This window comes from Peromyscus maniculatus, chromosome 4, assembly GCF_049852395.1.
Source record: "Peromyscus maniculatus bairdii isolate BWxNUB_F1_BW_parent chromosome 4, HU_Pman_BW_mat_3.1, whole genome shotgun sequence".
In the NCBI taxonomy this organism is placed as follows: Eukaryota; Metazoa; Chordata; class Mammalia; order Rodentia; family Cricetidae; genus Peromyscus; species Peromyscus maniculatus.
In genome coordinates this window covers 133,761,032-133,776,604 of record NC_134855.1, presented here as the reverse complement: position 1 = coordinate 133,776,604, position 15,573 = coordinate 133,761,032, and the positions used below count along the sequence as shown (strand labels likewise).

The following is a 15,573-nucleotide window of genomic DNA, read 5'->3' as shown; positions in this document are numbered from 1 at the left end:
TTCTCCATCCGATATTTAGGAAGGAGGTGGCTAAGAAGGAAGAAAAAGGGCATAATTAGTTTTGCTTGTAAAACGTTCATCACAGTTGTAGTTGCCAATTGAGCTACAGCCTACTGGGGGCCTAATAGATTTCAGGTCATTATGGTTTGAGGTGGGGGCTCGTGGTGGAAATCAATAAATGACTACTACTTCTTTGCACAGCCCCATCTGGAAGTAATCAAGCGCAAGGGTGGCAGCTGGGGCCAGTAACAGTCACCTGCAGTTGAGGGACATAGGGGATTCAGATGGATTGAATGCTAATTTCCTACAGAAACAATGAGCTACAAAGAGCAGAGTAACAGACAGGAGGGATGGAGAGACCAGCCAGGACAATGGCTGCACCTGGTGCTGGGAGCAGAGGACACATCTGTCACCCTCCAAGTGGCCCATCCCCCAGCTCTTCCAGCAAAGTAAGGCAAGGTCCCTAAACAGCTTGTCACACAGCAACAGGTTTGAGTTTTTAAGGCTACCACATTCTCTACTGAATCCTTTTCTCTTATGACTAAGAATTAGTTAAGGAAGCACAGCTAGTTCCATCAGCCTGAAGAGACCTATTAAAAAACACGTATATTTTAATTAAACTTTTTTCATTACTGTGACTTACCAACATAGGGCAAAGAAAAATTACACAGGAAGATCAACTTTATTAAGTATTCATGTAACAAGTATTAATTTAATGCTTAAAATTCATTTCACGACAATTTTACAGGTTTAGAGGCTGTTAGAAATGATGTCCATGGTCACACAACCTAATCTAATGCTAAAGCCTCCACACAATACTTTCATTTTCTTTCTTCCATCTTTCTTAACACAATCAAGTGAAAATACATGTTCTAAGTCTAGGCATTGTGCTACATGCTTGTAATCCCAGCTCTTGGGAGGTAGAAGCAGAAGGATCAGAAGGTAAGTTTTCCTCAGCTACACAGAGTTCAAGGCCAGCCTGGGCTACATGAGAACCTGTTTCCAATGAATAAAAAAAAAAAAAAAGAAAGAAAGAAAAAAAAGAAAAGAAAACACATACTCCACTTACTTTTAGTTCCAGCTAAGAGACGTCACTGAAGGTAGCATGAATCCATGTTTTACACTGAACTGTACCCCACCTTGCTAATAAGATGTTCATTTTTGAAAGAAACAGGATTTCCACTAATGGTTGCTTTAAACCAAGCACAAAAAATTCCTAGTGGTAGGAAGTGCTTGCTTTAAAAAAGTAGACCCATGTGCATTTTCAACTTCCCAACATAAATCTGTTAATACATAGTGTGTGTGTGTGTGGGGGGGGGGGTGATGGATACTGAACACAGGGCCTTTACATAACTCAGGACTGTGATTGTCTTCCTGGTGCTATGGCTTGAACCTGGGACGTAATGCATACATTTTCATTATAGTCTCCATAGACATTTGTTTTTTACTTATTTTGAGACAAAGTCTCACTAAATTGCCCAGGCTGACCTTGAACCCACTCTGTAGTCCTGGCAGGCCTTGAACTTTTGATTTCCCTAAGAAGCCAGTATTATAGACCTGCACTACCAGGCCTAGCTAATCACATAGTTTTTAAATGTTAACTGTCTGGGAAGTCCATCAGCCAGTAAGACTCTATGTAACAGTTCATTTAGCAGTTTGGGTTTATTTCCTGTAAGACACAACCACTACAAATTCCTTTATTTACTGATTTGAACTTGGAGGGGAAATAAATGCACATATTTTCAATATAGTAGTACCTTTTAAACTGAACTTGCTAGGATACAAACCACAAATTCAAGGGGGAAATATGTATGTATGTTGATAAATGCCTTATAAGCAAACAACTGTGTCTGGATCTGAAAGACAGCAATAGAAAGGCATATATTTCAAACACAGCAAATGTGCTGGAGAATGCTAAGTAGTTAAGAGTCTTCCAGAAGACCAAGTTCAGTTCTTTGGACACATCTGATGGCTCACAACCACCTGTAACACCAGCTGTGCAGGAGATCCAACACCTCTGGCTTCCTTGGGCACCTGCACTCACATCCTGATACTCCCACACAGATACACACACGTAATTTAAACAATAAAATTTGGGGCTGGAGAGAGGGCTCAGCAGTTACGAGCACTGACTGATTTTCCAGAGGACCCTAGTTCAATTCCCAGTACCTCCACCCGGCAGTTCACTACTGTCTCTAACTCCAGGATCCAACACCATCATGCAAGACATACATTCAGGCAGAACAGCAATGCACATCAAAATAATAATAATAAAATTAAAAGAAACAAAAACCCACACCACCCTACTGAGCATGGTGGCCCTTATATACTCCCAGCACCTCGGAGTAGAGTCAGGAAGATTAAGAGGAGCTAAAGGCCAGCCTTAGCTACATAGTGAGTTCAAAATCAGTCATATGAGACCCCCATCTCAATCAAAAATATGGCCGAAATTAGCTCAGTGTAACTATGCAGTTGACAAGATTTAACTTAAGGCACTGAGATCTGGGTCAAGGAGGACTTTCTCCCCCTCCCCATGCAAACACCTTGCTGGGGGTTGAAACTAGTACACTTCTATCTGACTATTATTCCCCAACAAAACATAAGACTTCCAAATCAAATGTTACCTCCTCTCCAAAGGATTTGATTCCCTCTGTTGGTAGTGCCTTCTAGAACTTACTGTTTTTGTGCATTCATTAATGTATATTTTATCTCCTCTATGATATCTCACCTTTAAATAAAAAGAGTCTGGGCTGGGGAGATGGTTCAACTGTTATAGGCTGGGCTCACAAATATATATATATATATGTCTAAGCTGGGCATGATGGTTCACATCTATAATCACAGCATTGAGAGGCGGAGACATGAGGATCATCCAAATCTGTTCAAGGTCATCTGCAGCTACCTGGGAAGGAATTCAAATACTGGCAGTGAGTTCCTGTCTCAACATCTTCCCCTGTTCCCCCAAAATCTCAAAACTAGGTAGAGTGGCTCACATCAGAAATCCCAGGGTCTGTGAAATCATGGCCAGCTTGGATAACTCAGCGAAACCTTATCAGAAAATACTAAGAAAAAAATCCAAATAACTTCAAGACATCATGAACACATACAATCAAAAGAATTTGTAAAATGCTTGGTGTTGTGGTACACACCTTTTAATCCTAGCAACCATGATTAATGGCAAGAAGGTCTCTGTAAATTCCAGGCTAGCCAGGGCTATTGAGTGAGACCTTGTCAAATAAATAAATAGGTAGATAGATAATAAGATGAATATCCTGGAAATTCCAAGCTCAGCCACTGGATATTAAAAACTATGGGCCAGAGAGGACTCTCTCCCCTTCCCCATACATGCACCTGCTGACCCATCCCTCAGCTTATGATACAATAATGCAAAAGAACCTTTGGGGGGTTACAACGGCAGAAGTCAGATTCCAGGGGACAGGGAGATAAATAGGATCAGAATGCATGATGTGAAATCCACAAAGAATCAATAAAAGTGATAGACAGACAGACAGAGAGAGAGAGAGAGAGAGAGAGAGAGAGAGAGAGAGAGAGAGAGAGAGAGAGAGAACGAGAGAACACACGAATGAACCTTCCCTGGGCCCAGCAACATGACTCCGAGGTAAAGCAACTAGCAATCTGAGTTCACTCTCTGAAACCCACATGATGGAAGGAGAAACTGATCCTGCAAGTTGTCCTCTGATTTCCACATTAAGTGGCTTTCTCAGTACTCAGAAAGCTATGACTTTTCTCAATACTACTGAACTCAAAAGATTCTTTTGGTTATGGGTTGGAGAGATGGCTCAGTAGTTAAGGGTGCTTACTGCTGTATCAAAGAACCCTGCACCCCACAGACAGCTCACAAACACCTCTAACTTCTCTTCCAAGGGACATATCCCCACAACACATCCATGGGCCCTGTGCAAGTGCACACTTGATTCACTCACCCACCCACACATAAAACATAACAAATTTAAAATTATTGGTTATCATCTTGTTTATTTGTTTTGAAACAGGGTCTTTCTTTTCAAAGGGTGTCCTGGAACTTGATATGTAGACCTGGGAATCCTCAAACTTGACTTGTAGATCAAGCTGGCCTTGAACTCACAAGAGAATCTTCCTGTCTGTGCTTCCTGGAGTGCTAGGACTGACAGCAAGTGCCACTGAGCCTGGTTTTGGTTTTAACTGCTAAGCGCTAGCTGGGACCCCAAGCACAACTGAACTCAGGGCCTCATCTCATCCCACCATTATTTAGGGTCAGAAGATTATCATATAAGCCAGGTGTGGTAATATATACCTGTTATTCCAGCATTTGGAAGTCTAAGACTGGAAAATTACTTAGTTTAACACCAGCCTGGGCTATATATACATAGTTTTATGCCAAACCGGGGCCACAGTATTCCTGAGGGCTAGGGACTTAGCTACTAATGGCTGATAGAACACATGCTTTTTTTTTTTTTTAGCATGCACAAGGTCTTAGATGCAATCCTGAGTGAGCCCCAAAATATGGAACAGTATTGCTAGAATGGACATATAGCAGTAATAAAAACCCTTTTTAGGCTCTCCCACATCAAACTACAGCCTACACTACATTTTCAGCATTAAGACCTTTTCTCCCTACTCATCCTCAGGAACATAGGTACATAGGTCCTAAAGGTACAATTTAAAGGTATTGCTCACTGAAGGAGGACCATGTAAATTCAATGTAACACTACAGCCTCTCAAATATTCAAACAAGTCTCAGCTGCCATTCACTGCACCTATCAAAACTCCCTAAATTTGTTCTACAAATTCAGTCAATTTAACATAAAAGAAATTTCTAAAAAGATTCATTTAAAAAGTTCCCACTACTTGAGGGAAATAGAGATAAAGCTGAAAGAATCTGAACAGTATACTGCACTGTAGTCAGATGCATGCCTGTTATCCTAACCCAGGGGGCAAGAGGGTATTGCTGCAAATTTAAGGCCAAGAGGGTCTACACAGCAAATTCCAGCCAGCTGGGGATACCAGTGAGTGAGACCCAGGCCTTAATAAACAAACAAAAAAGCACTACAGTTTGCTTAAAACGCTCAGGTGATATAAAGTTGAAGAACTTTACAAAATACAAGTTATTGGGGACTAGGGGGATGGCTCAGACATTAAGAACTCCGATACTCTTCTTCTGGGGGACCCAGCACTCACAGAGTGGCACACAGCCACCCACAACTCCAGTTCCAAGGGATCCAGTACCCTCTTTTGACCTCCATGAACACCAGGCTTACATGTAGTATACATACATGCAACCAAAACACTCATACACCTAAAATACTAAAAATTTCTAAAGAAATAAAACTTATTTTTAAAAGCTCCCATTTGTCATTTCATAGAATTTTTGGGGAGCCAGGTACAATTTAAGTAGTGCTGACCAGTGAGATGATTCAGTGGGTAAGGCCCCTGCAGTCAAGCCTGATGTGACATAAATTTGAATCCTGGAACCTATACAACAGGAAAAACAGCAACAGACATAAAAATATTTTTTAAATAAGTATGCTCTTTCAAAGCAATACAATCAATACTTCGCTTGGGCAAGCTGACTTTTCAAAGCTCTTCTGTTCTGGTAAAAAGGGAACATTACATTTGCATTTTATACTCAGAATGCTTTCCAAACTCTATAGTCATGGAGAGACTTAGCAAAGACGACATACAGCATTACAAATATAAAGGGCCTAAAAGGCCGGTACAGGGTCTAGAAAGATGGCTCCGCAGTTAAGAGCACTGGCTGTTCTTCCAAAGGACCTGGGTTCAATTCCCAGCACCCACATTGCAGCTGACAACAATCAGTTCTAAGGGATCTTTTCTGGCCTCTGTAGGCATCAGGCAGCCGTATGGTATACATACACATGCAGACAAACTATCCATATACATAAAATAAAAATTTTAATGAAAATAAAAAGCAAGAAAAATAATATCCTAAAAACACGAGTTAAACCAGATACTGTTGTAGCTCAAGGTTAAAGTGAAAAGTAAAAAGGGTTAGGAACCTACCACAACAGAAAAAAACCTTAAAACGTCTGAAACTCGTCAGTGCCTTCTATGTGTTGGAAAGGCTCTGGGCACATTTCCCCAATACTGACACAAATCAGGAGTCAGCTGGCTGTGGTGGCACATGCCTTTAGGGAGACAGAGGAGGGTGGATCTCTGTGAGTTCGAGGACAGCTTGGTGTACCTAGATACCCAGTAAAATCCAGTGAGAAAGAGAGAAAAGGGGGTTGGGGGCAGGAAAGCAAACAAACCAAATGGGGCCCAGAGCAGCAGCTTGCCCAAGGTGAGAGAACTAGGAAATAAAGCCTGTACAGTACATAGTAAACACAGGTTCTGCCTATAGGGGGATGATCTGGAAGCCTTTCAAAAATAGTATAACACTATATAAATAGCCAATGGGCATCACAAACTGACAAAGACTCCAGAACACAGTAGGGGTTGAGGTGTTGTGTGTGTGTGTGGGGGGGGGGGTGTCAAGAGCACACACCCGAGCACTCCAATTCACAATTCAAGTCAGATTTGATGTTATTTCAGTCATAGAAAATATCACAGAAGCAAAACACAACAAGATCTAAAATGCAGAGATGACACGAGCTTTGCTGCAATCTCTTAGTTGTAGTACGTCTGATTACTTTGAAGTTGAAATTACCTGACGATGGGAAAGAGCACTGCAGGAGTCTTCTCCTGAACACTGGTTTCATGCATACTTAAGAAAAACAATTCCCTCAGAATACGCCACAAGTATTCAATATGGAAGAGCTTAAAGAGCTATTTGTGGGACTACTTTTCTAACTATAGAATTTATGAACTACATCTGATTTTAACTAAACTTTCCATTCAAAAATACAAAGGTGGCAATGAAAAATTAAATAGAAACATGAAACCAAATGAAGCACCAAAATGAAACCAAGACTAAACTCACAGAATATCCATAAACACATAATTGGAGATAAGCAAAAAGCTTTGGAAAGGCAGAGAATTGTACACTTTATCACCTAGAACTAAATGAAAATGTACACTTACCCTGAACGTCCAAATTCTAAAATCCAGACTCGTAATACACCCAATCTACTTGAAATAGGTATTAAAAAGCTCTCTTTTCTCCCTCTAATCTTCAAAGCCCAATCGCAGAGCAGCTTTCCTCCGCCTTTCATTAGCTGGACATGTGTCAGCTCTCTCTCACAGCTGCGATTTCTCACTGACTAGAGCTGCCTGTCCCATTCCAGGGAAACACAGATGGATCCCAGATGGGAAGGTCCTGCCAAACAGACCAGCTCTTCACCTTGCCAGAATCCCCAGATCCAGTCAGTCTCTCTTTCTCCCTCCCTCCTGCTTCCTCTCTCTCCACTACCCCTTCCACCCTCCCAGTTACCAGGGCGGTTTGCCAGCTGATGTCACTAAGTACACACCTCCTAGTGGCTCCTGGCCAATCTGACATTAACTTGTTAAATGCATGTAATCTGTTTATGGCTGAAAATAACAGCAAGAATATTGTGCAAAACCTATCTATTCGAGTCACTAGTGGAATAAATGTATAGTCATACATGAGCACACAGACGTTTTGGGGGACATTCAAATGTTTAACAATTACCATCGAAAGTCCTACATATTGGGTAGTTTTTGCTATTGTTTAATAACTTCTGCTCTTTGGACCAGTTTTTAAACCCTATGAGACAAAAGACTTCATAAAATAAATTGTAAACACATTTTCAGTGTATAATTGGATCAAAAATAAAAAGCTGCAAATTAGTTTTGGGAATATAAGCAGAAATATATGTAAATGATTCACACAAGCTGCCTCCCTGATCCAGACTTGGTACTCTGCAAAACTGGCACGTGATTAAATTAAGACAATGCAGACAACATGGTTCTGGGGCTGCAAAGACTGTAAATTAAAGATGAGGACACGTTGCAAAAACTGCTTTAAAACCAAGCAAATATGAATGAGGTTCCCATGATCAACATTTAGTTTCAACAGTGAAGAATACCGTAAAATTGAGGTAATCATTTTGAGAATCTAGACATAAGACAGACCCATACAACTACCAAGTTTAATCCTTGGCACTTCCCAAGAGCTAATACAAGATAATGCTTAACTCAATTTCTGCTGCATGAAAACTGGTATCTGAAAGCTGACATTACCAGTTATAAGATTTTACCACTGAATAAACTGCATGAAGGGTCTTGAGCTTCTCTGTACACTTTTAAAATTTCTGGTGAATCTATTTTAGACTAAAGATTAAAAATGAAGGAGAAGCTTGTCTTCTTCCCAGACATACTATATGAACATATGTGCTATGTTAACATTTATACATTAAGAATGAAGATCCAGGGGTGTTGGAGAGATGACTCAGTGGTTAAGAACACTGACTGCTCTTCCAGAGGATCTGAGTTCAATTCCCAGCACCCACATGGCAGCTCAGAACTGTCTGTGGCTCCATTTCCAAGGGATCTGACACCTTCACACAAACATACGTGGAGGCAAAACACCAATGCACATAAAGTAAAAATAAATAAATTAATCATGGGGCTAGAGAGATGGCTCAGTGGTTAAAGAGTACTGGCTGCTCTTTCAGAGGACTGGGGTTCAATTCCCAGAACTCACATGGCCGCTCAGAGCTGCTCTGTAACTCCAGTTCCAGAGGATCCAACACCCTCACACAGATATACATATAGGCAAAACACAAACGTACACGAAATATAAATAAATAAATGAATAAATAAATATAAATAAATAGGAAAGCCTAGGTTGAAAAACAACAGCAACAAATGAATGAAGATTCTCCAAATACATAATCAAACAGATACCATACTCTACCATACCAAGTGAAACCTATAAACATGGCATTTTCTGTCTGGTAATGTTTTACAAAAAAGAAAGACTCACCACCACCCCCAGAGGTGGTTGGCAGAAAGATTAATTGATACAGTAGCAAGAGGTTTTATTATAAGTAATGAGTACCAAGGACTACCCTTATTTCCTTGAATGTCAATAGGACAGAACCTCTCAGTAGACATTATTATCTCAGTGTTACAGCTAAGGAAAGTAAGAAACAAAGATATTAACATCATATGACTAGTGTCAGCAGCATGTCTGGATTCATACCCAGAGTACTATACAACATTATCAAGTAAGAAATTAATCAAGCCGGGCGGCGGTGGTGGTGGTGGTGGTGGTGGTGCACGCCTTTAATCCCAGCACTTGGGAGGCAGAGCCAGGCGGATCTCTGTGAGTTCGAGGCCAGCCTGGGCTACCAAGTGAGTTCCAGGAAAAGCGCAAAGCTACACAGAGAAACCCTGTCTCGAAAGACCAAAAAGAAAAGAAAAGGAAAGAAAAGAAAAGAGAAGAGAAGAGAAGAGAAGAGAAGAGAAGAGAAGAGAAGAGAAGAGAAGAGAAGAGAAAAGAAAAAGAAATTAATCAAGACACTACTTAAGTGGGATGCACTTAAGTGAGACTACAACTGTAGTCTCAGCTACTTAGGACTACACTATGTAAACTTAGAGTTCAAACCCAGCCTGGGCAACAGTCACGCCCACGTTGCTTAGTGCCTATTGATCCTAGCAAAGTAAAGAAAGGCGAGGATGAGGAGGGGAGGGAGGGAGGGAGGGAAGAAGGAATCAAGGGGCTATCCCAAATTACTCACTCTGGAGGACTACTAAGTCATGAAAACATTCAAGCCCCTCCAATAAGAGGACCACTTGGTAAGGAATTAAGACTTACTGCCAACAAGCAGTATCAACTTGCTCACTACATAAGTAAGCATTCTTTTTAAAAATTTATTTATTTTATGTTTATGAGTGTCTGGTGCCTGCAGGGGTCAAAAGAGGATATCAGATACTCTGGAACTGCTGTTTACAAATAGTTATAAGCCATGACATGGAGTCTGGGAATTGAACCTGGCTCCTCTGAAAGAGCAACAAGTACTCTTAACCACTGAGCAATCTTTCCAGCACCCAGTAAACAATCTTGATAGCAGCCACCAAGCTGCTACCACCAGCTAAGACAGCTTGGAATTATGACCCATTGGAACTATGACTCATAGAAAGTACATTAATATATGTTTAGGTTTTCTTACAAAGGAAAAAGATGGTTCTCTCAACCTGTGCCTGTAATCCCAGCAACAGTCAAGAGGCTGAAACCTCTTTTTTCGTTTTTTCCAAGTGGAAGGCCCTGGGTTTGGTCCTCAGCTCCGGTTTAAAAAAAAAAAAAAAAAAGAAAAAAGGAAAAAAATATTCTATTTTAAGAAAAACAGCTTGCACTAACTCAGTGAAAAAGAGCTAATAGATGGCATACAGTGCTTTGAATGGGTGCCCTCTTGATAGAATTACTTTTTTCTGGCCCCAAAACTGTACTTGAATAAATTTTCTCAAACTGTTAAGAGTTTAAGTAACAAAGCCACGTGGTGGTGGCACATGCCTTTAGTCCCAGCACCCTAGAAGCAGAGGCAGGTGGATCTCTGAATTTGAGGCCAGACTGGTCTACAGAGCTCCAGGACAGCCAGGGCTACACAGAGAAACCCCATCTCAAACCGTGCACCCCTCCCCCTCAAAAAGAAGAGTTAAGTCACACACTGCTTATCACAAAGCCTAAATGTAGTACTCTACTCTGTTGAGTAAACGCTGAATAGGAAAGAGGGGTGTCTGAGGGCAAAGGTGACAAGACCTGGAAAGTATGGAGCCATGCCCAATGCTCAGGGGTCTAGTTCCTCTTCTTGAAGTGATATCCTGCCACTCACTGTGGCTGGAGAATAAGCTCCTGGGCATTCAGTATACTGTTCTACTTTTTCTGTTCAAAATTTTCCATAGGGAAAAAAAAAAAACAAAAAACAAACCAACAACTTTGCCAGGGGTAGTGGCACACGTCTTTAGTCCCAGAACTTGGGAGGCAGAGGAAGGTGATCTCTGTGAGTTCAAGGCCAGCCTGGGCTACAGAGCAAGATCCAGGAAAGGCGCCAAGCTACACAGAGAAACCCTGTCTCAAAAATCAAAACACAGAAAACTCCACCAAACAAACAAAAACAATTTCCATAGCATACCCATAGGTATGATCCACAGCTCTCCCCACAACCCACCAAAAAAGATTTTAAAAATTTTATTGTTTTTGAGACAGGGTCTCTGTATGTAGGCTCTGGCAATTCTGAAACTCTCTATGTAGGTAGATCAAGCCAGCCTCAAACTCAAAGAGATCCACCTGCCTCAGCCTCCCAAGTGCTGGGATTAAAGAGTTATCACCAAGCCCAGGAACGAATTTTCTGTGCAACAAATTACTAATAGACAATTTTTAAAAAGAAAAAAGGCCAGAGTGGTAACCTACACCATTAATCTCAGGGAGTCAGAGGCAGGCTGGACATCTCTTGTGCTCCAGGCCAGCCCAGACTATGTAGTCAGTCAGTTCCTGGCCAGGCAGGGCTACTTATCGAGATCCTGTCTCCAAGGGGGTGGGGGGTGGGGTAAAGAGGTAAAGACATGATTAAACCCCCCCGTCTTATTTTCCTACCTTTGAACTGTTTCCCCTTTTAACTTGATCTTTGCCAGTCTCCCCCTGTCAACAGACCCACTGCCATCTAACAAACGGTGGTTTGGAGGATAAAAGACAGACCCTTAGCACAGGCAGCGGAATTCCAAATGCTAGACTCTTGGCTCCACAATGTCTGATTCAGAACTGCTGGGAGCTATTAGTGTAGCTCGCCCACCCAGGCATGTGAGGCTGGGAGAGCTCCTTTCACACCACCCGCACAAGCCTCTCATTTATGCTACAGGCTTCAATGATCGTGTGCTTTTGTTCTGCACAGGAACTCATGAAGTCCAATGTAACTCCAGACAGTATTAGGAAGGTCCAGAAGGAAGGAAGAATGATGCAGTTTCGACGTGGACCTGCAACAGATCTCTTTTTATAAGAATGGGGCAACAGTCCAAGAAAATTACCTTTTCAAAACACTCAAGTGCAAGGTAAAAGGATCTCCTGTAACAGTCCCAGATGCATTCTGGTTTGAATGACAACACTTGCTATTCTGCAGGCATCTCTTGTTCTTTCCCACCTCCAGCCTTTGTTAAAGACACTATATTTGAACTGTGGCCCCAGTCAGCCTGCACACATTTTCCATCATCCCCCATCTGTGACTGTCAAATCACACCCTTCCTTCAAAACAAGTGTTTATAAAACATTACACCGTGACAATCCCTAAAAACCTTGGCTCTCTTTGGTTCTAAGGACTGAACCAAGGGCGTCAGCATCCATGCTAGTTAAGTGCACTACGATTGAGCTATACCCCAAACCTTTAACTTATCCCTATTACTCGTGTTTAAAAAAAAATCTTTAAGCTAGGCATAGTGGTGAATGACTTTAGTCCCAACACTTGGGAGGCAGAGGCAGGTGGATCTTTGAGTTCAAAACCAGCCTAGTCTACAGAGTGAGTTCCAGAATGGCCAGGGCTATAAAGAGGAATCCTGTCTCAAAAAAACCAAAACCAAAGCCAAACATCTTTACTTTCCTAGAAAGTCCATAGAAATTGTTATCATGCTTCCAACAATGGGGTCAAGAATAGGCATGATAAGCACATAAGCACAGTGGTTCTGTTGTCCTTTACCATACTATTACATAAGCAGCCTATTTCCAATGGTGGAGAAACAGGCATGAAATCAGTCAAGGTGGTACACCTCTGTAATCCTAGTACTTGGGAGAGGAAGGAGGAGGAAAATATACAATAAAGAATAATGAAGCCGGGTAGTGATGGCGCACGCCTTTAACCCCAGCACTCAGGAGGCAGAGGCAGGCGGATCTTTGTGAGTTCGAGGCCAGCCTGGTCTCCAAAGTGAGATCCAGGAAAGGCTCCAAAACTACACAGAGAAACCCTGTCTCCAAAAAAAGGAAAAAAAAAAAAAAAAGAATAATGAAGACAGACATTGTACTGCATGCCTGTAACCCCAGCATTTTAGACAGTCCAGAAAGACAGGGAATGCAAGATCCTCCCTGAAACAAAAGAGATTATAGAACCTGGAGAGGTAGCTCAGGAGTTAAGAGCACTGGCTGCTCTTCCAGAGGACTAGAATTCAATCCCCAGCATCCACACCTGTCTGCATTTCCAGTTCCAGGGAATCCAATGCCCTCTTCCTATCCTTATGGGCACTGCACGAATATGGTGCACAGACACACACACATATAGGCAAACACCTATACACAATAAATAAATAGTTTAAGAACAAAGCCAACAGACATGATGGCTCAGACCTATGTTCTGAACTCCAGAGCATGAGTTGGAAAAGACTGCTTGGGTCCAGCAGCTCCAGGCCTGCCTGGATAACATAATGAAACACTATCTAAAAAAGTTTAAAAAATAAAGGGCTAGAGAGAAAGCTTACTGGGTAAGAACCCACGTAAGAAAAAGGAAGGAGGCTGGAGAGATGTCTCAGCAGCTAAAAGCATTTGTTGCTCTTGCAGAGAACCCAGGTTCCGTTTCTAGCACCCACATTTTGGCTCACAACTACTTGTAACCAAAGTTCCAAGGGATCTGACACCCTCTTCTGAACTGAGGGCACCAGACAGGCAACATAATGGCATGAAAGCAAAACACCCACGCACATAAAATAAATTAATCTTTAAATAATTAAAAAAAAAAAAAGCACTCAGGAAGCAGAGGCAGGTGGGTCTCTGAGTTTGAGACCAGCCTGGTCCAGGACAGCTAGGACCACACAAAAGCCCAAGCAACACAGCTAATACAGGCCAGCTAGAGAGCTACATGGTGAGACCCTGTCTCAACAAACCAAGGACTGGACATGTACCTTGGTTTTAGATCATCTTTACCATTTACAAAGCCATAGATTTGATCCCCAGAACTGAAAAAGAAACACTTAACTCAGCTGTCACTTTTTCCCCCCTAGTTTTCTGAGACAGGGTTTCTCTATGTAACATCCCTGGCAGTCCTGGAACTCGCTATGTAGACCAAGGTGGCCCTGAACTCACAGAAATCCACCTGCTTTTGCCTCCTGAGTGCTGGGATTAAACGGTGTACACCACCACTGCACGGCATAGCTGTCACTTTCTATCTACAACACTGACACCAAGTAAGTGACATGACCATGACTATTTATTTTAAGCACCTATGAGACATTTGCTAGGAATTTTTTTTTTTGCAGGGGGGAGGGCTGTTCCAAACAGGGTTTCTCTAGTTTAGTTTTAGTGCCTGTCCTGGTGCCCGCCTGGATCTCACTCTGTAGACCAGGTGGGCCTCGAACTCACAGAGCTCCACCAGGCTCTGCCTCCCAAGTGCTGGGATTAATTCACCACTGCCGCCCGGCTGCTAAATTATTTTTAAGAATACAAAGAATTTGCCGGGCGGTGGTGGCGCACATCTGTAATCCCAGCACTTGGGAAGCAGAGGCAAGCGGATCTCTCTAAGTTTGAGGCCAGCCTGGTCTACAGAGCTAGTCCAGGATAGGCTCCAAAGCTACAGAGAAACCCTGTCTCAAAAAAAAAAAAAAAAAAAAATACAAAGATTTAAAAGATGTGGTCCCCCAATGGCCAGCCTGATGCACAAAGTGAGTTCCAGGACTGCCAAGACTACACAGAAAAACTGTCTCAAAAAAACAAAAAAAGAAAAAAGGAAAAAAAAAAAAAAAGCATTAAGATTCAGAGGACATGAAAATGGGAAAAAGAAAACAGGGAATAATGGTACACGCCTTTAATCCTAGCTCTTAGGAGGCAGAAGCAGGTGGATCTCTGGAAGTTGGAAGCCAGCCTGGTCTACATATCATGCTCTAGGACTGTCAGGGCTACATACATATGCAAAACAGACAAACAAACAAAAAGACAGGATGTAGCTGTGCTGTTGGGGACAAAGATAGGAAGATCACTGGGGCCTGTCAGTCACCAGCCTAGCTGTGGGTTCAGTGAGAGACCATGTCTCAAGGGACTAAGACAAAGTGTGGTAAAAGCAGGACACCTGATACTCTCTTCCAACCTCCGAACCCTCATACACACAGGTGCCCCCACTCACCACCACCACCCACTCAACTCTTTTAAAAAGATAAATAAGGTTCTGGAGAAATGGCTCAGTTGGTAAAGCATTTGCCACACATGAGTAAGGACAAGTTTGATTTTTAACACCAACATAAATGGCTGGTATGGTAGTATGAGCTGAGAAGGTAGGGACAGGCAGACCCCTGGGATCTGATGACCAACCACTCTAGCCTATCAGTGAGGTTAGGGAAACACTCAAAAATCAATGTGAATGGCTCCTGAGAAAGGACATCTACTGGTCTCCAAAGGCATAAGCACACACATGAACGTAAACACACAAAGTTATATACAAATAAATAAATAAACTCTTCAATTATCTCAGTATCAATCCAAAAACACAGAGCAGGGTGTGGTAACACACCCCTGCAATCCTAGAGTTTGGAAGAATGAGACAGGACAACACTAGTTCCAAGCAAACAGACAATGTCTCAATACATACATACTCACACCTTTTTACTTTTTTGTTCATTTTTGCTGTTAAATGTCCTAACCAAAATCAACACATTTGCTGAGGTAAACTGCATTCAGGTATATGTGAC

At 42.0% G+C, this 15,573-nt stretch overlaps 1 protein-coding gene and 1 long non-coding RNA gene across 12 annotated transcripts in view; one reads left to right on the top strand and one right to left on the bottom strand.

The window, feature by feature from the left end:
• Cbfa2t2 (CBFA2/RUNX1 partner transcriptional co-repressor 2) overlaps positions 1-15,573 on the bottom strand; it is a 103,170-nt gene that overhangs the window by 75,330 nt on the left and 12,267 nt on the right. The gene's annotated exons all lie outside the window — the stretch shown is intronic.
• LOC143273042 (uncharacterized) lies at positions 3,511-12,909 on the top strand. The gene is made up of 2 exons (XR_013050884.1): positions 3,511-3,619; positions 11,811-12,909. It is a non-coding gene; the product is annotated as an uncharacterized LOC143273042 (long non-coding RNA).